This window comes from Aedes albopictus, chromosome 2, assembly GCF_035046485.1.
Source record: "Aedes albopictus strain Foshan chromosome 2, AalbF5, whole genome shotgun sequence".
Classification (NCBI taxonomy): Eukaryota; Metazoa; Arthropoda; class Insecta; order Diptera; family Culicidae; genus Aedes; species Aedes albopictus.
The window spans coordinates 91,229,687-91,254,218 of record NC_085137.1 but is presented as its reverse complement, the minus strand read 5'-3'; the positions used below and the strand labels follow the sequence as shown (position 1 = coordinate 91,254,218).

Here is a 24,532-nt window from a genome sequence, read left to right as displayed (position 1 = left end):
CAGCAGCGTTCCAGGGGACTTCAGGGATGTAAATGGGGTTCCAAAGGTGTTTTAGGGCCGTTGCAGAGAATCAGTAGCGTTCCAAAAGTATCAGAGGTGTTCACGAGTGCTTCAAGGGCGTGCCAGGGGGTGTATCAGAAGTTTTCAAACCCTTGTAGGGTATTCACAGCGTTTCAGGGACATAACAGAGGTATTTCAAGGGTTTTCAAGAAGTTGCAGGGGTGTTCCTTGGTATTTCGGATGGTTCAAGGAGTTTCCTCGACGTTTCGGGGAATTTAAAGAGATTTCTGGGTGGTTTTATGGCATTTTATTGGTTTTCCAGGGGCTTCATTGCTCTTCTCGGGAGTGTCAAATGCGTTCCAGGTGACTTCAGCAGCGTTCAACAATTTTCAAAGGTATTCCATGGGGTTTCATAGGCGTTACAGAGGGTTTAAAAGGTGTTCCAGAGCGTTTCAGAGGTGCTCCAGACGATTTCAAGGGGTTTTCAATGGGTTCAATGATTATTCCAAGGATTTTCAGGGGAGTTACAAGGGTTTCATGGGCATTCCAGAGGATTTCGGGCGCTTTCCGGTGATTTTCAAGGGGTTTCAGAACGTTGCAGGTGATTTCACCGACGTCCCAGGGGCTTCAGTGACATTCCACGGTTTTTTAGGGACGTCTCAGGGAATTTAAGGGGCGTTCTAGAGGTTTCAGGGGATTGAAGAGAGTTTAAAAATGGTCATTCCAACCCAAGTAACATCGTTTCATCAAATAGACTAGAATACTAGCTAGAATAGGTTATTAGAACCATGATAAAACCGAAATAAAAGATATATGGTTTAATAATGGTTGTTAAAACTTCTGCTTGACTAATTGATCAACAAAATGTTTCTTGGGAAAGGATTTCAAGCGCATTGAGAAGAGTTTTAGAGACGTTTCAGGAGGTTTCAAGGGAATTTCAGGGGAATTTCAGGGATGTTTTAAGGGTCTCAGGGGGTTGCAGGTGTGTTAAACGGAATTTTAGAAATTTCCAAGGACATCCCTTCAATTTAACAGAAATTCCTCCTGAGGGCTACTGAAATAACCTCAATACGAATCTGAAATATACCTGAACCTCCTTTGAAAGCTCACTTGAACCACCAGGAAACCCCTCCGAAAACCTAGAAACTTTATTGAAACTTAAAAAGAAAAATCTGACATATTTGTTATAGATAAATTAAAATTTCAGCTTGAAGAAAATTTGCCAAGGATTTTTTCAAATATATCTTAGAAAATTCCATCAAAATCCCAAGATATTATTTCTTTTGGAAAATTTCTTCGCGAATTCCTTTAGAAACTCTTCTACTGATTCCTCCAAAAAAAGTTCAATGGATCCCTTTAAAAAATCATACGAAGATTTATTCCGATGTTCTTCCAAAGAAGCTTCCAGGAAGTTTACCAGGCATTCTTAAAAAAATAGTCTCAAAATTATATCACAAATTTTGCAATGTGCCATTAGAAAATCTTGAAGAAAAATACAAAATGTCTCACGGATCCCTTGTGAAATTCTTTCAAGAATTCTTTCAAAAAACAAGTAAGGGTCCATTCCCAAAATTTTATCCAGGGATTCCTTCAGAAATTTCTCCGTCACGAATATCCGTGGTATATTTTCAGGAAATCTTCAATTGGTTGTGTCATGAATTCATCCAAAATTTTATCTCAGAAATTACACCTGAGTTTACATCACAAATTCCTTTAGATATTTCTTCATCACCGAAGGTTTTCCAGCGATTCCTTAAACACAAGGTATCTAACTTTCTTAGAATTTCTTCAAACATTCTTCCAGAGATTAAAATAATCCAGAAATATCCAAATAAATTCATCCAGAGTATCCAAATGATAGTTTTTGAAGTAGTTTCTTCACCGAAAATTAAATCCTCTTTGTGCATTAGGGTCATTTTCTACCCAAACCTTACACAACGTCAGCAAGCTGTTCCCAACGTGATACATTAGGAAGGTTGAGGAATTCCTTCAAGGTTTCCAAAATAAAGTTTTCTTGGCATTCATTTCAAAAAATCTTCAGAGATTCATTCAGAAATTTCTCCAACGACTTCTATGAAAATCCTCAATGAAATGATTCCGAAAATACTGCATGCATTCCTTCAGAAAATCCCCAAGTGATTTATTCCAGAAAATATTCCACGAATTCCTTCAGAAAGTTAATCAGGTTTTTTTTTAAGAAAACCCCACGCATGGAATTTGATTTCCTTCAGATATGTTCATTAATTTTTTTTTTCGGAAATTTCTCCAAGGATATCTCTAAAACACAATTCATAACCTTTTTCTCAAATTCCCTAAAAAAATAAATTAAGAAATCTCTTTGGAAATTTACTCACGGTATCCCTCAGAACTTCTTACAGGGATCTTTTCAGAAATTACTTCAAAGATTGTGCTAAAAATTCCTCTTAATATTTTGCCAGAAACTATTCCAATGACTTTTTAAGAAAAACTTCCAACATAGGTTCTTTGCTCCAGGAATCCCTTATAAAATCTTGCTAGTATTCTTCCAGAAAATTCTTAAACTTTGAGGATTCTTTAAGATATTTCTGACGGAGTTCATCCGAAATCCTTTTGAGAATTTCTCCAAAATTTTCTCCAACGACTTCTATGAAAATCCTCAATGGAATGATTCCGGAAATACTGCATGGATTCCTTCAGAAAATCCCCAAGAGATTTGTTCCAGAAAATATTCCACGAATTCCTTCAAAAAGTTAACCAGGTTTTTTTTTAAGAAAACCCCACGCATGGAATTTGATTTACTTCATATTTTTTTTTTGAAGATTTCTCCAAGGGTATCTCTAGAACATAATTCATTACCTTTCTCTCGAATCCCCACAAAAAAAAATGTTAAATTTAGAAATCCCTTTGGAAATTTACTCACTGTATCCCTCAGAGCTTCTTACAGGGATCTTTTCAAAAATTCCTTCTTGATATCTCGCCAGAAACTTTTCCAAAGACTCCCTAAGAAAAACTTCTATGAAAAACTTCCATGGAAAACTTCCAACATTGGTTCTTTACTCCAGGAATTCCTAATAAAATCTTGCTAGTATTATTCCAGAAAATTCCTAATCTACGAGGATTCTTTAAGACATTTCTCACGGAATTCATCCGAAATTCTTTTGAGAATTTCTCCAGAATTTTAACTAGTATTTCTGTAAAAAGGATTCCAGGAATTTTTTTGGAAATTCTTCTCAAGATTCCTCCAGTAAATGGATTGGGAAAGATAATATAGATTGAACGTTAGATTATTAGTTTCAATGTACAAAAAATACACATTAAACCTCTCAGAACCCCTTGTGAAGACGAAATAAGGGGTCGAAACGTTGGGCTGAAATCAAATAGTATCGTTTGATTTCATCGAGACTGCTTAGCCATTTTCGTAGCATAACTATCCTTCAATAAATCTTCTTCTCCAGAGATTCCCTTAGAGATTTCAACTGAGATTGCTTCGAAATTGTTTACAGGATTTTTTCAAAGAATCTTCCAAGAGTACTTTCAAATGTTCCTAAAACGGTTTCTTCAGCAACTCTTTCCAAAATTCATACAGTTATTTCTTCACAAACTTCTTTATAGACTCCTTTCGTGCATGAGTATCTTCACTGATTCCAGCAGGAATTCTTCCAAGAATTCCTGTAGAAAACCACATTGCGATTTCTGTGGTTCTTTCCCTATTATGAATTTTTTTTAAATACCTCCATAATTTCTTCCAAAGATTATCTTAACGAATTATTACGAATTATTTTTTTGTAATTTCCTTACAGGTTTTTTAGAACATTATTTTTTCAGGAATATTAACCTATGTTTCTTCCTTCAGGTATCAGTAGGTCGACTCTATAGGCACGTTCTTCTCCATTTGGGAAATTTGTGCCATGTTTCTTCCTTTGTTTTTGTTTTCAAATAATACCTAAGGGTACTTACTTCGCGAAAAATTATTCAATCGAGCCCAAATTTGTATCGAAGATGCAAATATAGTAGGTTGACAAACAGTCAAAATTTGAGACTTTTTGATGAAAAGTTACAGCGTGTTGATTTTTTTTTGTTGGAGAAAAAAAGTTGCCTATCCCAAACATTTTAGCCAACCCTGTATATACAGCCATCCCATAGAAAAACGATATAGTTAAACTCAGATTGTCGTGAAACTTAGTGGGTTCGTAGTTCTTCGAGAATAATTAGACCCGTATTTACTCAATAGCTGCCGAACAAAAAAACCCTAATTAATCCACCTAGCGGTGATGGTGCCTTTCTCGTGCTTTAAAATATCCTTTCAACAAAACTCGAGCGACATGTTGATGACATTGACATAAATACCAAATGAAAACTGCTTGCTAAATCTACGCAATATGGATACATTTTATATTAGCATAACATCCTATATTCAGAAAATATAAGACAACGATCCAAAACTCAAACCAAACAAGTGTCATGAAGCCGCAAAATTTTGAAACGTCATTATAGATTTGCCGGTCATCATTTTATGACTCCGGATATCTACCCCAACTAAACTAACCGCCATCTTGAACATTGAGACACCATCTTGGATGTTCTGGTATTCATTTTTGGACTCTGCACCTAAAATTACATAAAATAGTCATCGTATTGAATTTTGGCATGTCGTGTATGATTTTCTGGTTACCAGTTTTGGACGAAGACCGGCATTCTTCCCCATTCAAACTATAGTCATATTACAGCCCTTGTGAAACAGCGCACAGCTTGGGTTTTCTGAGTACAAATTTTGAATTCTGGACATATTTTCATACAAAATATGCCCATAATGCAAGAATTAAAAATCCTATAAAATAGGCACTAACTTGAATACTGGGCCATTATCTTGGACTTTGGACCTTGGATACTCTGGTGGACTCTGAACACATTTCTCATACCAAATACACTTATTTTACATAGTTTTAGAGCTCAAAATTCCTTAAAACAGCCACCATTTTCTGTTGACGCGATCAAATTCTTATTTTTCCATTCAACGTTGACCCATCCTGCTATAAATTTACACCTTAGGAATCTGAAATGGTACGATTTGATGAGATCGCTTTAGTTTAGTCTATATTTTGTTCTCATATATGAGAACTTAGACCTATTCGTCACTGTTGTTCATACCTAATGTTTATCAGGCCATTAAACAAAGCCACGATTTAATTTTTCACATGAACGTTGGTTCTGCTACACAACAGCTAGTCTCTAATGTGATCTAAGGCTATTTTCTTGCTAACCGTTCATTAGATTAGCAAAAAATCTGCGATCTGATGTGTCGTATGTATGGGTTTCGTTCATTTTTATATTTGGTAATTTCCAGTGGGATAGTCGGATCTGATTCCATGAGTCATGGACCATGGTCTGAGAATATTTTATTGCTATTTGTTCACCTTTACCTAATCACCGCGATTTGATATATCGCATGAATGGGTTTGCTTCACTTTTACTTCTAACCACTTTCGAAGCCACAGCTGAACCCGCAACACTACCGCGAATCTAATGTGGTCTGACCCTATTTTTGCATCAGGTTGTCGATAAGTCGTGATCAGTCTTGTTAGAGATCACAGTCATTTAAACCTTTTCGTCGATATTCGGCCTCCTTTGTCTCCGACATTCGCAACACAAGCAATCAAACTACTGTTCGAAACAAAAATGTCAAACGAATGCACTTCACCGCGATAGCGGCTTCGGCTTTTGTTATTCCTGTCTTCTTCCATAATAAGAGCTGTGTTGCCCATCTGTGTGTCGTATTCAATGCAACATGCAAGAATAAACTAATATTAACATTCATAATCGGAATTGGCTGAAAATCTATGCGTAAAGCTAGAATTAGACGACTGAACCAAATATGGTCTAACATTATTGTCTTGTTAACTGCTCATCGGTTAACCAAAAACGCTGCAAATTGAAGGTGTCACATGCAGGGTTTGACAATTTCGACGGGACTCTCGGAACCAATTCCGGAACACTACCAGGTGTCTTTAGTGTGACGTAAGGCTATTTTCTAGCTAACTGTTCATCAGGTTATCGCAAAAGCCACGATTTGATGTGTCACATGCCTGGATTTGGTTTACTTTTACATTTGACCTCTTCCGGCCACTCAAAACCGATTCCGAAACACTTGCTGGCCGTTCATTAGGTAATCTAAAAAGCCGCTATTAGATTTGACGCGTGTACGGGTTTGATCCTCTTTCAGATTTAACCACTTCGGCAGGAACCCCGGAACGGGTTCCGGAACACTACTGGTTCAGATATGGTCTGAGATGGTTTTCCTGCTCATTGTCTATCAGGTCATCGAAAATGCCGTGGTTTGATGTGTCGCATGTATGGGTTTGGTTCAATTGTATATTTGGCCACTTCCATCGGGATGCCTAGAACCGGTTTCGGAACACTACTGGTTCAGATATGATCTGAGACTATTTTTCTGCTTACCGCTCATCAGGTTATCTAAAATGCTGCGGTTTGATGTGTCGCATGCATGAGTTTGGTTCACTTGTATATTTGGCCACTTCCAGCGGGACGACTAGAACCGGTTCCGGAACACTACCGGTTCAGATATGGTCTGAGATGATTTTCCTGCTGATTATCCATCAGGTCAACGAAAATGCCGTGGTTTGATGTGCCGCATGCATGGGTTTGGTTCAATTGTATATTTGGCCACTTCCAGCGGGACGCCTAGAACCAGTTCCGGAACACTACCGGTTCAGATATGGTCTGAGATGATTTTCCTGTTCATTATGCATCAGGTCATCGAAAATGCCGTGGTTTGATGTGTCGCATGCATGGGTTTGGTTCACTTCTATATTTGGCCACTTCCGACAGGACACCCGGAACCGGTTCCGGAACACTGCCGGTTCAGATATAGTCTGAGACTATTTTTCTGCTTACTGTTTATCAAGTTATCAAAAATGCTGCGGTTTGATGTGTCGCATGCATGGGTTTGTTGCATTTTCATATCTGACCCCTTCCTGGGGTACCGGTTCGGAACACCTAAATGGTCATAACTCCGGAACAGCTGGACCGATCCTAACCATTTTCAATAGGAAACAATGGGACCAGATTCCGCGTCGAATGAACCGTCGGTCATTAAAATCGGTTGAGCTTTACTGCCAAAAAGTGATGTGAGTTTTACATACACACACACAAACACACACACACATACACACACACATACACACACACATACATACACACAGACATCACCTCAATTCGTCGAGCTGAGTCGATTGGTATATGTGACTCAACCCTCCGGGCCTTCAATCAAAAAGTCATTTTTGCAGTGAATATATAGCCTTTCCAGTACACTTAGTGTACGAGAAAGGCAAAAAAAGAAATTAAAAATCCGTCAACTGCTTCGAAAGCTATGATTTTTTGAAAATTTTCAGTTTTCAACGGTACTTAAGAGAGTTCGACTGATATGTGTGATCTAGCTACTTTATCGGCGTTGCAGTCTTGGGGAATCAAAACAACTGTTTTAGATTTGTCCCGACGTTTCGACTCTGATTCGAGTCTTCTTCAAAGGAAAAATTTTAAAACCCTTGATTTTTAGGACCACACTTTCTGGAAATTGATCATCCTAATGACGAAATTAAAAAAAAAAAATACGGGTCTAATTATACTCGAAGAACTACCCGAGCAGAAAAGAATAGCAGCAAAATAACATATCGAGGTATTTATCCTGAATAACATTATACCTCGATATGTCCTCCATTAAGTGGACATAAGAGGCAAAATAACAAAAATGAGTACCATAATTTTGTATAAATAACACCTGAAAAATAACAAGTCATTTCAATAATGAATGCATACCATAAATTTCAAGAGCTCTTTTTGTTATCCAGAAAGTATGAAATAACAAAGTAATAACATGTCTTGCTATTAAATTGAACATGTTTCGATAACTCCATGATGTAATAACAAATATTGTTGTTCAGTTATTTCAGAAATTTCACAGCTAAATCAACAATACCACATCAATACCTAACTTTGCTCATTTGTTATAGTGGTGTACTCATAATATTGCGTAGAATAATAAAGCAATACCAACTTGAGACATTAGAGCACAGGTTGCTCTTTGCACGGTATTTGTAAGGTATGCCCTTCTGCTCGGCTACGAACCCACCAAGTTTCACGACAATAGGAGTTGCAATATATCGTTTTTCTATGGAATGGCTGTATACCTTTATTCGGATCTCACCAGAGACTGCGAAAAGATGACGGACTCTCATGCCTACTCTTCAACATTCCACTGAAAGGTGTGACGAGTAGGACAGCCGGGGTACGATTTTTTACAAAATCCGGTCAATTTGTGTGCTTTGTGGATGACATGAACGGTAACGTTATATGACCTCGAAGGACGAATCACGGGCTCTTCGACAAACCGACAAACCCGTTCAAAAGACACCCATCACCGAATGGCATGAAATATAGCAGACAGTGGCGCACAGTTTGAATGAAAGCGTATCTCATGGCACACGTGAAGGAAAATAACCCAAGCAACACACATGTTATAATAGAGTTACGACAGCGCAAGTTTTGGTTGTATAGAAGTTTATTTTACGTAATTCTAACGTTGTGTTGAAATAACGTAAAATAAACTTATATACAACCAAATCTTGCGCTGTCGTAACTTTTATATAACATGTGTGTTACTTGGGAATGCCAATAATAGTGATTTATACGAAAAATATCTACTATCCGATGGGGACCGGGGCCTGTGTGAATGAGCCCACATCTACCCCATGTGAGAAAGAAATTTGAAAGGATAAAAATGACCGACCCACAGTAGTGATAGAAATGTTGGTGATGTGGAAAGATAGACGGAAAGGAAAAAAGGAAGACATTCGTCTTTGACGATAAATGTCGAACGACTGTCAAAGTGTAGGTAATCGTTTTCAGTTGTAAAATCTGCAGTATATCATTTGGAAAACTTGCTGATTTATTAGGGTGGATCAATGGCCTTTCCATATAGTACAGAACATTTGTTTCACATGAACTGAAGCTGTTTTCACAGAATTTTGATTTTATTTTCTCAATTTTGAATCTTTTCGGTTACGTTGAGGTTCGGTGAGGCACATCTCACCTGCAGTAATGCACCCACAAGGTACATCCATCGTTCTGCACCGGGCGCGCATCTCCCATGGAAACGCATTGGGGTGTCCTTGGGCCATGAATCACTGTCTTATCTGTGATGATTTAAGGCGTACAGGCAGCCAATTATCGTGTGCCGCCGAGCCCGGTATATGCTCCCGTCCGTCCGACCAATGAGCTGGGGATTGTTTTTCCTCTTTTTAGTATTTTTTTTTGCTTGGTCAAATGCACCCCCTGCGAGACAGGTCGTTGCTCATTTCATGCTGGGGTAGACTTTCTTTCTGCATTGCATTGGTGCGCGGTGATGATTTAATGTCTTGGTGTGAAGGAATGGATGCTACATTGTAAATGGGTTTGCCGTGGATTTTAATTGCGATACACTGTGCACATCTTCTTCTTGGCGTAACTTCCCAATTGGGACAAAGCCTGCTTCTCAGCTTATTCTCAGTTATCAACTGATAGCTTTCTTTGTCAATTAGCATGTGTTTATCGTGTGGCAGACACAAAGATACTCTATGTCCAATGATTGACCGGAAATCGAACCCGTCACCTTAAAAATGATCATGCTGAATACCCATGCGCTTACTGCATCAGCTTTATGGTCCCTTGTACACATGCGATGTACTTAAAACAACCATTTAATATATTAAAAATTACCAGATTAAAAAAATTAAAAAACTTAGAAATGAATGAACGTTCAAGAAGAAAATATTCCGGGGAAATCCCTGGAAAAATCTGAGTAAGATCTCTGGGACAAATCCCTGGAGAAATTTAAGGCAAATTCCTGAGAGGAATCCTTTGGAAAATTATTGGAAAAAATGCCGAGATAAATGAGGAATACCAATCTGAAAAAAAAACACGAAATGAGTGCCAAGCATTCCTCTATAGAGAAATTTCTTCTTCTTCTTCTTCTTTATGGCTCTACGTCCCCACTGGGACTTGGCCTGCCTCGCTTCAACTTAGTGTTCTTTGAGCACTTCCACAGTTATTAATTGAAAGGCTTTCTTTGCCTGACATTGCATGAATTTGTATATTGTGAGGCAAGTACAATGATACACTATGCCCAGGGAGTCGACAAAATTTTCCCGACCGGAACGGGAATCGAACCCGCCGTCTCCGGATTGGCGATCCATAGCCTTAACCACTAGGCTAACTGGAGACCCCTCTATAGAGAAATTTCTGGAATTCAATAATCAATTCGAAAAAAATCTCTTAGATATCTCGAAAGAAAATGCCAGAAGGACAGGAGTTCACTGGGGTCTCAAGATGTGTTGCGGCAGAGTTTCAAAGCGTTTCAAGGGGTGCCAGTGAATTTCGATGTGTTCCAGGGCGGTGGAGCAAGGAGGATGAAACTCAAAAGGCTGAAAATACAAAAATGCTCGAAATAAGTTTTACAACTGTGCTTAGTGAAGAGGGTATTGAGCATTGATATTTCTTTTTCATATTAAGCCTCATGCAATAATTTGCTGACTACGTGAATAGATGAGACTGAATATCGAAAATGCCGAAAATATCAATGCACCATTACCCTTTTCACTAAGCACAGTTGTAGAACTTCGTTTTCAGCCTTTTGAGTTTCATCCTTATATTCACAGAAAAAATATGTAATTAAAATTCAGCGAGAAATCATGCACATAAAGGGAATGCTAGAGTTAGTGCTTATTTACATGAGATATCATGTAAAATTACCTTACGTTCGTGTAAATTTCCGCCAATAGTCGCGTAACCGGTTGCAGTCCATGATGGTTTACGCGATGGTTGGCGGAAATTTACACGATGGTAATGTAATTTTACATTACTCACAACTTACTTACAACTCTAGCATTCCCTTTATGTGTATGACTTCTCGCTGAATTTTAATTACATATTTTTTCTGTGTTAACATCGTCCTCATTCAGCCTTATGTAATTTTAGCCTTTTGTGGGTAATTTTTCAGGTGTGGGTCGGGGGTGTTTAAAGTTTCAAAGAAGTTTCAAAGCGTTTTGAGTAATTTCAGGGGAGATTCTAAGGGTTCATAGTACATGCATGGATGGGTGAGCCTAACTCGAGCAGAGGGAAAAAGCTCAATAATAGCATATTTTGATATGGCGAACAAAAAGTGATAGGTATTTGTTTGTTTGAGATAAGAGGGAAAAGTACTGAAAATAATATCTCAATTGTACTCCTGGAACATCATCATCATAGCACATTTAGCTCTTGGTAAAATCTAACCAAAAGCAGTGAGCTATTAGATTGATCTTCAAATATCATATTTTGCTATTGGCTAGATGGTTCAAGAACAAAATTTTGTTATTATTTTCAGTACCATTACCTCTTATCTCAAACAAACCAATATCACATTTTGATCGTCAGTACTTGAGCTCTGCCCGGGAAGTGGATAAACTAATTACTGAGTGATCACTAGAGATCACTAGATACGCAATGCCCTAGACTTAAAAGAGTTCTCGAAAAACTAGTTGAATACCTATTTTCTCACTCTTGTTTGCTCTTATCAATGCTTCTGTATATAGCAGGAATTGGATGAGAGTGTCTGGGTTCAACTCCTGATCGTTACAGTATCTTTGTATCGGAAAGAACTTTGTCAATGTTCCCCTACCACCTTTCAGCATATTTTCCCATACATAACATGACTAAAACTTTAAAATATGATATTTTCTAACAATACTGGATGGTCACGTGCAAAGAAATGTAAAAAATGATTTGTCATTTGAAAATGAATGCATTACGTAATCAATAAATGATTCATTTCGGTTATTCCTGTCAAAAATATCGTAAAATGAAGATAAATAATTGAAGGTTTTGTCAATTTCTACTGTTACAAGTTCCCCCATTATGGTTGTAGAATATAATAATGTTTTTTAACATTACTTAGCCGATAAGTTTATCAAACTTTTATCGTTTAGCTAAGCTTACTATTAGGTACCCTAGCTGCAAGCAAGGTCATCGGACTTATCGCACTTACCATAGGAGAATGGTGAAGCACAATAAAATGAGCAAACCGTTTTAACAGTGTAGCCAAGCAATAAACAAAGAAATGAAACTAGTTTTTCCACAAAATCGATATTTGATACACATTATCTCCATAAACGAAATAGTAGGGCATACTAGTTTTCAATATTATTAGAAAATACTTCACATTTTGTGTATGTTATTGTGTTGCAAGTTACACCGCTGTTGCAAGTCGGTGACGGTAGTTTCAATTTCAAAACTAGTTATTGTTGTGCTATTGATTACAAAATATTTGTACACTCTCAATAGTATAATAATAACTAAATTTGTTCCATAACAAAACATATGATTAAAATATAATTTTATGAGTGACAGTTCTCAAGTTTATCGTTGTCCACAACGTAGGTATTCTGCAGCCCACTGCCAGCATTTTGCTATAGAACATTTATAGCAAGTATCTTTTCCGTTACATGAAATAATTCACACAACGTAGGGTAGATAAGCGATGTATTTGAATAAAGTAAAGTTAGTCAAATCCAAACCGTCGCAGTTTCAAGTTTTTATAAGTGCAGAAGTCAAGTTTTTTGGTGAATCCCATGATACCGAGTGTTTTCCAGTGTGATAGTGTCCACCCAGTCCGTTCTGTGACCCCGAAATCTGCCGGAAGCACGATCCTGCCCTATCAATGGGTGTATATCAAAAGCTTGATCATAACAAAATAAGTTTGTCAAACAAAACATGTTATGGAAAACTAATGCCTTGATAAGTTAATAATAACAAAACAAGATATAAAAACAAATTATGTGATTTGAGTTATTAGTTTGATATTCCCCTCTGCTCGGGGATCGATCGATTAAAAAATCTGGAAGGAAGCTTTGGAAAAATGTTGGTAGAAATACTGAAAAAATAACCATGGTTTGATATTCGACTCATAATTCTAGACAATATGTTATCTTAGCGATAATAGGGTGACAATGGGTATTATCGGCAGGTTTGTTCTCTTCGTCATGGGGGGTTTTGTCAGCCAAATTGCCTGAAACTTGGCCATATCATACAACTTATTTGGGAAGGATTTGATACCAACTCTGAGTTCAATGGGTTTCCAAAAACCCCCAAAGACGAAGAGAACAAAACGGCCGAGAATAGGTAATTTCCCCTATTTGCACCATACACACCTACACGTTTTCATCATGTACGACGCATATAGGACGCAGGGCGGATATTTGTTCTGTGAAAATGGGTTTAAAAGGGTTCATATTGAAAATGCTTTCTTACCGTTTTCATTTTTGATCCAACGATATGATGGCCTCGGTTGTTGCTTGGATCGCATGATGATGCTAAATAAATTTTGCACAGCAATTTCACTAAATAACAATTGTTTCACGACTCAATAAAGAGACACAATCACTTCACTTCACTCTTCACACGATCATCTTCAATTTCATCCACTTGAAGCACCTCCAATAAACACACCTGCAACGAAAGAAATCGGAGAGAAAAATCAAACGATTAGTGAGCTGTCATTTTTGCGATGTTGACGAACAATGAATGACCAATTACGCTGGAATGGTTTTGCTTTATCTGGTCAGCGACAATCAGTCGCCGGCAAATTTGACACCATTAAGGAAAATTAATTTTCCTTCGACAATTTGCCCGGCCCTATGCCGCCAGTCTATTTAGTCAGACGTGCTAACCGATGACTCCAGGTCATTATAGGTGCGATATTTAATGGAAAATTCGTATTTATCTGCTTGACGAAGCACTAAGCAAGCAATATTCGTTCATTCGCCATCAAATCGTCAAATTAGAAAGCCTCCTTCCATCCCCAGTCAGTGCAGGAGAAGATTCCATCACCGAAATAAGTTTTGACGCTGACACTGTCTGTAGTTAACTTTTTAGTGCGAATCCTGATCGCTTCCTGACGATAAGAGCAACAACAAATTTAGGCCACCAGTAGTCGTTGAGCATCTTGAAGCGATAATTAAATTACACGTGCCGTGGAAGATTACGACTTCGATAATGCGCGCGATATCTCCTTAGGTGACGACCTGAGTGGTGGGGGGTTGATACCACTCAACATTAACCTCCCCGAGCTCGAAGGCGGCTGTTCGGTTTTATGATCAGAGTCCATCAACGCTGGCTGCCCGGGTGGCAATGTTCGCATTAGGGATAATTAAAATAGTTATTTATGCAACAAGTTGCAAAATGATGATTTTTTCAGCACAAGTCATACATTTATCCAACGAGGCTTGCCGAGTTGGATAAATATGACGAGTGCTGAAAAAAATCAAGTTTTGCAACGAGTTGCATACAACGTTTTTTGTAATTACGAAAAAACAGCCAACGAGTACAGTCCTCACTTCCTATACAAACGCAAACCGAGAAAACACACAAGCTGGCGACCACGTGTATTAGCCAACGTTTCCGATCAAGTAGGCAATATAGTAGGCCGTCGATATGACTGTCACAAATTTGCAAGCTTCCATCCAGTTCAACTTGGCACTTTTTCTTCAAAGAGCAGAGCATCTACAACACCGCAAATAACCTGCGGGAAGTTCCTGGACATGGAAGGAATTAACTTTCGGCGGTTTTGATTCATTATCAGTGAAAAACAGTGTAAAATTGACGTCAAATTGGCCATTCAAGCAACAGTGCCGAAAAGTACTACTTTTCGGCACACTTAACAGTGCTGAAAAGTAGTACTTTTCGGCACACTTGTTCAAGTATGGAAAAGTAGGCCATTTCGTTACCTTTTAGCCGATGGAAAAGCAATCACTTTCGCAACGTAATTACAAAAAATAAATTTGCTATACCCATCGTCATAAAGGCAGAGCGTCAACTAGAAGGTGATTCGAAAATGTGCCACTTTTCTTAAGTTGATGGGAGTGACTTAAAAGTGATCAGATCAATTCAAATTTAATGGAAAGATTTCACCTGACTAGAGAATGGATGTATGCATTAATTCACAGTAACATGGATTTTTTCCCAAAATTGAAAAAAAAAGGAATTACAAGAAAAATATACTTAAATGAAGATTTGTGTTATGAACTTTTACATCAAATTACATCGTATTTGTTTTGAAGTTAATCATCATTCATAAAATTGTGTAATAAAATAGGTTTATTGGTTTTAGAAAATAATCTCTACAAGCTCTGATTGTCCATCACATTGCTTGTCTGCACATCATTAAATTCTAATGGTACCATCCGTTGCGTTCATGTAAGCCACAGCAATTTCCCGGAGGATGCCACCGAGTGGCGGCGGGGGTGAAACCCGGTAGGAATTTTCCCCGCGAAATGAAAATATAAATGACTCACATTTGTGCTCAGACACATTCACATCATCATCGTCACCACAGTCATTCATGAGACCTGTCAACGGCGCATCATTGCATCGGCATCAGCATCAACCTACAACCTACAAGCAAATCGCTACGATTCATCGCCGTTGTCGCGTTGAACAACAACTTTCGAGAGCATGCCGTTCGGTTCCTTGCTTGGCGGACTCTTTACTCCGTCCGCGTCGCCATGTGGTATGCGAATGAGTAGAAACACATTTCCCGAATATTGATCAGCAACAACAGCGTAAATTTTGAATTTTGATGAGCAATTTTCCCCGGGCAATCACCCCCTCCCCTCTGCGCCAAGAAATGGCCGGATGTCACATTCATGGAGTGTGGAACGACCCCGGTGCACAGAGGGACAAAATTCCGGATTCGAACGTTTAATTTCCCAAGCAGCAAACATGTCACAGAAGAGTCGCGGCAGTGCAGGTTTTGGTTGCGCAGAAGTCGGTTACTTTCTTTTGACAAATAAGTACTGACTTGATAGAAGTACGTCACAGTTATTTCTGTGCAACCAAAACCTGCACGCCGTGTTTCTTTTGTGGCATGTGGGTTGCTTGGGATGTTAGAAAATGACCACTCTTCTTGGCGTAACGTCTTCACTAGGGCAAAGTCTGTTTCTCAGCTTAGTATGTATTTAGCACTTCCACAGTTATTAATTGAGAGCTTCCTTTTCTAATGACCATTTTGCATTCCTATATCGTGTGGCAGCCACGAAGATACTTTAGGCTCAAGGACGTCGAGGGAATATAACCTTTCACCATTATCTTCCAGAATACCCTACTAGATTCCTTTTTTTTATTTTAGAGAAGAGCTACTATCAAAGCAACCATTCACCAAAAGCCAGCATGGAAGCAAGCAAGCAAGGCTATTTTTTCCAGTGCAGCTCCACTGTGCACCGACAGAACAAGCGTGCCGTCGCGCGCGAGCTGCTAAATTCATCCTCGCACATGGAATTTGTGCGGTTTTATTGTGCTGAGAGTGACAATCTGTTGCCATTAATCAGCAGAGCAACTGTGTCACATTCTTCACTGCTTGTGTATTTAGCAACAAATGGATGAATTTGACGCGTGGAAGGATGACATAGGGTATTGGTTCCCTTATTAAGCATGTGGCTCCCATTTTCATCTCAAGAAAAACAAAGGATTGAAGCACTGTTTGTTTTGTTTCTTATTTTTGTATTTTTTGTTAGAAGTGAGCACCCATGAAAACAAAAAGAACGGAGTCAATCGGTGCCGTAATCGCTTGTTTTCGAATAGGATGAAGATGGGAGCATGAGATTACTGATGGCACACATACCCTACTCCTCGTCGAACAACGCGACTGTGGAAGAGAATGTATGAATTTCAATGGAGTTCATACTTACGGAACTTGTTAGATATTTTTTTTAGAATTATTTCATTTATTTAGCATTAGCAGGGTCTCCAGTTAGCCTAAGTGGTTAAGGCTATGGATCGCCGATCCGGAAACGGCGGGTTCGATTCCCGTTTCAGTCGGGAAAACTTTCTCGATTCCCTGGGCATAGTGTATCATTGTACTTGCCTCACAATACACAAATCCATGCAATGGTAGGTAAAGAAAGCTTTTCAATTAACTGTGGAAGTGCTCAAAGAACACTAAGTTGAAGCAAGGCAGGCGAAGTCCTAGTGGAGACGTCGAGCCATAAAGAAGAAGCATGACAATATAATCATAACAATTCTTCGCCACAACACTCGATTCGTGGCTGCAGTCCTCCACCCTCGGCCGTTTCCCACTTTTGCCAGATCGTTCTACATTTGCTCCGCCCAGCATGCACGCTGCCCTCCAGGTCTTCTTGTACCATCCCGATCGTTTGCAAACACCAGCTTTGCCGGGTTGTGGTTCGGCACTCACACAACATGCCTCGTCCAGCGTATCGTTTCAGCTTTCTCCACTTTCCGGATGCTAGGTTCGCGGAGGGTGTAGCAGCTCCTGGTCCATTCTTTGCCGGCTGCGCCGCCATAAGCCTCTGTGTCTGCCTCTACTGCGATGTCCTGCTGGGTTCCAGTCTAACGCTTGTTTGCTGATTTCGTTTCCGCCCCTGCGCAGAGTGTGGCCGACCCACCTCCACTTTCGCTCCCGAATTTCTGTCGCTATCGGCTTTTGATGACATCGACGATAGAGCTCCACGTTGGAGATCCAATTGTGAGGCCACCATGCACGAATTATATACCGCAGGCATCTATTGATGAAGACCTGCAGCCGTTGAGTGTTCTCTGATACACACCAGGCGTATAGCAGCACAGATTTCACGTTCGAGTTGAAAATTGCGTCGACTTATCTGGTTGTTTTTCCATACATTTCTTAAAATCGCAAAAGCAGCCCTCGCTTTCTTGATCCGTGCACCTACATATGTCGATCTTGGTGCCGCCATCGGCCGCCATTTGGCTACCAAGATATTGGAAGCTTTCAACATTCTCCACTGATTGCCCAGCTACCGTAAAGCTGGAAGGGTTGACCGTGTTTACATCCAACGATTTGGTCTTATTGATGGTAAGACCTGCCACTGAGGAGCGATTGGAAAGATCATCGAGCTTGCTCTGCATATCAGAGCGCCGTTGAGCTAGGAGAGCAACGTCATCAGCCCAAAGGAATAGTAGCGGTGATAGTATACATCCTTGCCTTACTCCAGTAACGACCCGGATGGGATCGGACAAAACATCGTCGTGCCGTACTCTGCACGAAAATACTCTGTACTGTGCTTCAATGAGGCCGATGATTTTCTCAGGGACACCCTTGCGCCTGAGGGCTTCCAACATGTTTCCGTGATTGAGACGGTCGAAAGCTTTTTCGTAATCAATGAACACCAGGTAGAGAGACTCTTGGAATACATTGATTTACTCCAGGATGATACGGAGCGTGACAATATGGTTCACACAGCAGCATTTATCTTGGTCCCACTAAGGCGACATGAAACATCGTAGAGGAGACGGATGACGCCGGTGTTTGCGGCTTTCTCGCCTTCGTCGGCTAGGGAGTCCGCCCACGCGCACACGCTCTTTTGTCCCGTCTACATGAGCGATTCACTTCCTTCTCGAGAGCCGAATAGTGCTGACAGGCTACGGCTTTGGCTCCTCGTGTTTTCGCTCGCTCTTTTTTTTTTTCCTTCTAAACCATAGGGGGAAAATTCTGCTCATCAGACACCCTAACAGGAAGGTTAGGGTAGTGTGGGGTTAAGGCCGTCTTCTACAGTGCCGGTAGAAGCCAGGACTACTCTCTCCTCGACCCACTGAAACACATTCCTATGGTCGCCAAACCCTACGTCTCTCCGGAACCACCAAGAAGGTATTGCTTCAGAGAGGGGCTAGTGCATATCGCACCCTCAAGGTTAGCTGCCGTAGCCTAGCAGCAACGAACATCGATGACTCGCTCTGGAGAATCCATCACGATAGCATGCTGGCGCTTAGCCAGTTTCCCGAGTGGTCCTCGCCACTCCCTTTGTCCTCGGAAGGCGGGCAGGGTCAACCCCGCCCGCGCCCTACTGCTGCGCGGACATCAAGAACTGATGCCCACGTGCAACCCGATCCGACCTGCCCGTAAGGAAGGGTATCACTACCCTTCAGGCCCTATCAGATGCACCCGTAGGTTGCAGACAGCAGGATCTCACCTACCCCGACCCTTGCCGGGGACCCCTTTCCAACCGCGGGCTCGGATCCAACCCAGTAGACCGACGCCACGACAGCACCGCTACCGGGACTTCCTCTCCGCGGCCACTTAATCGCTGTAAGGGTCGATCTCGACCGCAGGGCACCGGTATGACCTACGAAGCCGACTTCGAACCCCTGGACCACCTCTTGTACTGCATCTGGACTAGCCATTCTCCGAGTCCACGCGCCACCTCCTCTGTAGCTCCCAGACGATATGGGTGATAGCCGTTGAGACGGCATTCCAGCTAATCTCATCCCTACACATTCTCTGGACCAAGTTGTCCGGAGTTGTGTCCTCCCCGCATGTGGCAAGCATGCGGTCACGCATTGTGCGAAAACGCGGGCACACGAACAAAACGTGTTCCGCCATTTCCTCTAAACCATTGCACACTGGGCATTCGGGAGAATCCGCATGCCCGAAACGGTGTAGATACTGTCGGAAGCAACCATGACCTGTAAGGACCTGTGTCAGGTGGAATGTAACTTCCCCATGGCGCCTATTAATCCAACTATCTACCCTCGGTATCAACCTATGGGTCCACCTTCCTTTGGTGGAACTGTCCCACGCGCGCTGCCATTTGACCATAGAGGCCATCCTGACAGTCTTGCGTATGCCTCTTGTGCCGCGCATTTCGAAGCACTCCATGTCCTCACTGATAAGAATGCTGATGGGCACCATACCAGTAATGACACAGAGAGCGTCGTGTGACACGGTACGGTACGCGCTTGCAACCCTCAGACACATAAGCCTGTAAGTACTTTCCAGCATCCGTCGGTAGCATTCAGTACTTAGCGCGGTACCCCACGCCGGGCCGCCATACCTAAGTATGGACGTAGCAACACTGGCCAGAAGCTTGCGCTTACTGGCGTACACCGCTGAGCTATTGGACATCATCCGGGACAGTGCCGCAACAGCTGTGGAGGCTCTTTTACAGGCATAATCGACGTGACTACCGAAGGTAAGCTTATCGTCGATCATCACGCCCAAGTGCTTGACAGAGCGCTTTGACAGGATAGTGCACTCTCCTACACTGATCTCTGTCTGCTGCGCCGACTGCATGTTGTTAACAACCGTCACCTCTGTCTTGTGGTGAGCCAGCTCCAGTTTCCTGGACCGCATCCACGCCTCCACAACCTTAATCGAGTGGTTGGTAGTCAACTTTACCTCCTCGATCGTTTCACCGTAGACTTCGAGCGTAATATCGTCGGCAAATCCGACAATCACCACTCCCACTGGGTACTCTAACCTCAACACCTCGTCGTACATGACATTCCATAACACCGGACCCAGGATGGAACCTTGCGGGACTCCTGAGGTTATGTGAAAGCACTTCCGACCCACCTCCGTGTCGTAAACTAGTACGCTCGCTCTGTCACAGCTTTGGCGTTCCTTAGCTCCTTAATCTTCCTCCAGGTATCTGTGATCCTCTGCTTTCTTCGGGTGCGTAGCTCACCCAAACTATTCTCGCTGGTGGCGAAAAAGGCGTTCTTGATGGCGCTAAATTGATCTTCTACGCTTCCACCTTCTGAAATATTCGCAGCACGGTTCTCTAGCTACTCGACGAAGGACCTTTTCACCGCAGCGTCTTTCAGTCTGCGTGTGTTGAACCGGCGCCCGATTTTTTCCTCCTGTCCAAGGATCCTAGCAATGAGCAGTCGGATCTCGCCGATTAGAAGATGATAGTCGGACGCAATGTCGGCACAACGTCTGTTCCGCACATCAAGAAGACTCCGTCTCCATATTCGGCTGATGCAGATGTAATAGATTTGATTTTCCGTGACTCCATGAGGAAAGAGCGATCCCCCTATCAACATGTCATTGTTGCCACAAAACTCTGCAAACAGCTCTCCGTTGTCGCTCATTTTTGTGCATAATTTTTGCATAATTTTTGTGCATAATTTTGACAAATTTTATTAAATAGAGCACAAGATGTCACTAGCTATATGTCAACGTGAAAAAAATCTTATATTTTCCATTATTCATTGTTAAAATGACAGAAATGTGTTGAAAATTACAGTGGAGCTTACGTCAACTATGCAAATATGGGCAGCACAGCCTCTGAACGAAATCTTGAGACCTTTGCCGCACAGCCAAACGATTCCCCGGTAATCCTTGTTGATCGGGCTCCGGAACAGCGATTTGAGGGCTTCCGATGAGAAAGTGACCGGGAGTCAGCTCCGACAAGTCGTCGGGGTCGTTTCTCAGAGGAGTTAGCGGGCGAGAATTCAGTACGGCTGCAACTTGTACGATAGTATTCAGCTCATCATAGCTCAACTGCCTAGTAGTACTAGACTAGTACCAATTGTCCTCCAGAAGTGATCCTTGAAACATTTTTACGGACTGCAAGGTGGCTGTGGCTTTAGGCCTTGGCAGAACCGTGAAGTGGTAAATCAGTACTCTGAACAAGAGTCCAAAAGTGCTTTAGCAATTTTCGAGTTGCCATTTTGATCTGTTACTATCACCATGGCGGTAGAAAGCAACACTTGCCTAGTTGGAGAGGGTGCGCTGGAGGAGGTACCAGATACACTCTACTCACGTGTCAGTGTTTAGCCCATCGTTGGAGACTGGCTTCTGTAGTCTGGGGCAGCGGATCGTAGCCCCGTGATGTACACGTGGCTGTCTGGGTGGGGTGGTAGGTGGGTGTTGTTTTTGCTGTCCGTGATGCCGGCTCGTTCCTCTCGGTCTCAACTTTAAACCCCTGATCTTCACCAGTGTTCCTTCAGGGATTCTCATAAAACCCCTGTTACCGATAACGGCAACAATACGGTAGGCCGTGTTCCAAAAGTTTAAACAAACTCGCCGGAGTAACTATTTACTATTTATTGGCAAAGTTGGTTAAATTTTTCCTGTAATATACAATATTTCTTATTACTATTTTCCCACTTTTCGTTTTATTAGTGTTTGTACATAGTTTTAATATTTAAAGAACTAGTTACTCACGTTTAGTGTCTTCGTATCTCCGTTCTGTCCGGTAAGCGGTATTGTACGGTAAGTTCAGGCTCTATTATCTGGTACTATATGGAATTTGTTGATTGAAGAACAATCCATCTTTGTTTAGTTATTTTAAATGAAATTACCTTGATATGAATCAGAACAGCTTCACTAATCTTTCATGCAAAAGCACCAACGGAGATTCGGCGGTACGACTAACTACGTATGATTAGATGAGAGAACATTGGATTAGAATTCAGTTCGCATTGTTTCGAGTTCATTCTATAGAAACCTATATAACCTTAGTTATCCGCTCCACGAATTTCAACGAATCATTCATAGAAAACTTGAAACGACTAGAGGCTGTAACTAAGTTTAAATTAAAGATTAAGCTAATCACCACAAATCAAGATACTTTTGGTTTGTTTTGGTTCTTCTTCTATAATATGCACTACACTCTATGCCTACCACTTTCGCATTGTTTCTACAGTCTGCGTCGAGTCCCAGTTAGTAAAATGTTACCAGCGTGAGACAGATGTTTGGTGCGCCGCGCTGGACCTCGTTGGTAATAGAGGCGCGTTCGCATATTGCGGAACAACCCCCCAGAAAGCCATTTTGGCAGTATCGCGTGAGGCCCACATTTTCGTGGTGCGTCACTGCGAAGGATCTTTCAAACTGAACCCGAACCGATGAATAATGCCCAGTCTTGTTAGAGATCACAGTCATTGACACCTTTTCGTCGATATTCGGCTGCCACAAGCAATCATATTACTTCACGAAACAAAAATGTCAAACGAATGCACTTGACTTCGACAGCGTCTTCGGGAGACGGTTCGGCTTTTGTTTTTCCTGCCATCTTCCATAATAAGAACTGGTTTGGCCATAGGGTAGCGAACCACTTGGGCAGCGGCCAGTATTTTGGGCACTCTTCGCTATAACTCAGTCAATTCCAAACCAATTGACTTGAAATTTCGTACACGGCTAGATACCATACGTATCTCATCGCGTTCCAAAAATTGTGTCAATTGGTTCAGAATTGGCTGAGTTATAACAGAAAAGTGCCCAAAATAGGACCCCTGCCCAGATGTTTCCACTTCCCTATGTGCGTTGAATTCAATTTGGCTAGCAAGAATAAACTAATAATTAATATTAATCGGAATTGGCTCAACTGACTGGAATCTATGCGAAAAGCTAGAATTAGACAAATGTCATCGTGTCATACGGCATTGATTTGACCCTTATTTAAGTTTATTGATCTTCGTTTTACCGCTCGTGTTGTGTGTAAGAGGTAGGGGAACAAAGCCCAAAATGCCAAGATGGGGTAAAATGGCCCAACTCATAAAATCATTCCTCGATGTGATTTCACCATTACTATAGGTGAATGGTGTCAAGACATGTTTTTTTTTTTCTTCCCCTGTTGGGGAATTTAAGCCACTGCGTCCAATAATCTGAACTTTTGTGGCAAAGACATGTTTACACAAAATATTCTTCTAGAAGTTAGGCCGCCATACCCATGGAAAGCACCGTTCGGCGCGCCAGTTGTGTTTTACGTCGGCTGGGTCTAGGAGCTAAGCCTTAAATTCCGACGCCCCAGGGAGACAGCCACCACACCTGAGGACCGTACATATTGTAAGTGTTTGGTTTGTTATTTGGAAGTGTTGAAGAGATTTTGTGTTTTGTATGTACGAAAAATTAATGGCAGGTAGATTTCGTGTTAGATATAGGTAAGCCCCCCAGTAGTCCCCCACTTTATAAACAGCTAGCACAGTAGTAGGCAATTCACCTTAAATGCAGCATACCTCCCACCGAGCTTCAACAACCCACCACCAGAGGTCGAAGACGATGCAGTTATGGCGGCCATGAGGGGTGGCGTAATGGGGCCATTACGAAGGGTGCATCTCGAACCCATGACCGAGGGCCGAGGTCATGAACCTTGAAGCCTTGTGAAAGAGCCATAGTCTTTCACTTACCCGGTAGACGTTGTTCAAGCCAGACGGAAAGTTTTAAACCCAAAACGAAGTGAGTGAGCCTAGTTGAAACGCTCAGAGTATGAAGTTGTGAAGAGTTGTAGAGAGGTGAAAAGTGCGGAAAAAGGACATCAGGTAACGAAGTTAAACCACCCGATGTCGACCTTTTCCTTACATCGACATTTGTCCATCTTTTTCACCAGGACCCCGCAGTTTTAGTGTGAAGCCTGCAAAGGTTTCCCCTTCACCCAACCACGTCCTGGTGCTTCAACCGGGTAGATTCCACCAGCGTTGTTGGCCGAAGGCCGATCCGTCCAAATATCGGCAGCCTAGGGCGTGTAGGCGGGTCCATTCAGCTGCAGCTGTACCCCAAAGCCACCCCGAGGCAAGAGACGCGGCCAGGCGTGGCCTGAAGAACCTGCGGTACCAAGTGCGCCGAAGGAAGGAACGCCGGCGACCGGCGGTGAGAAGAAAGGAGGTTGCTGCAGAGGAAAGGGGCCCCGAACATTAGGAAAAAGGTTAGATAGAATATAAGAAAGTGGGGTGGAGTGTAGAGGAGAAAAAGGAGAAGAAGCAATAAAGT

General features: G+C 41.6%; 1 long non-coding RNA gene across 1 annotated transcript in view; it reads right to left on the bottom strand.

The window, feature by feature from the left end:
- Nucleotides 1-13,260: 13,260 nt before the first annotated feature.
- LOC134288969 (uncharacterized) overlaps nucleotides 13,261-24,532 on the bottom strand; it is a 557,101-nt gene continuing 545,829 nt past the window's right edge. The window contains exon 3 of the long non-coding RNA XR_009998193.1: nucleotides 13,261-13,515. This is a non-coding gene — a long non-coding RNA (uncharacterized LOC134288969). The remainder of the gene's footprint in view (nucleotides 13,516-24,532) is intronic.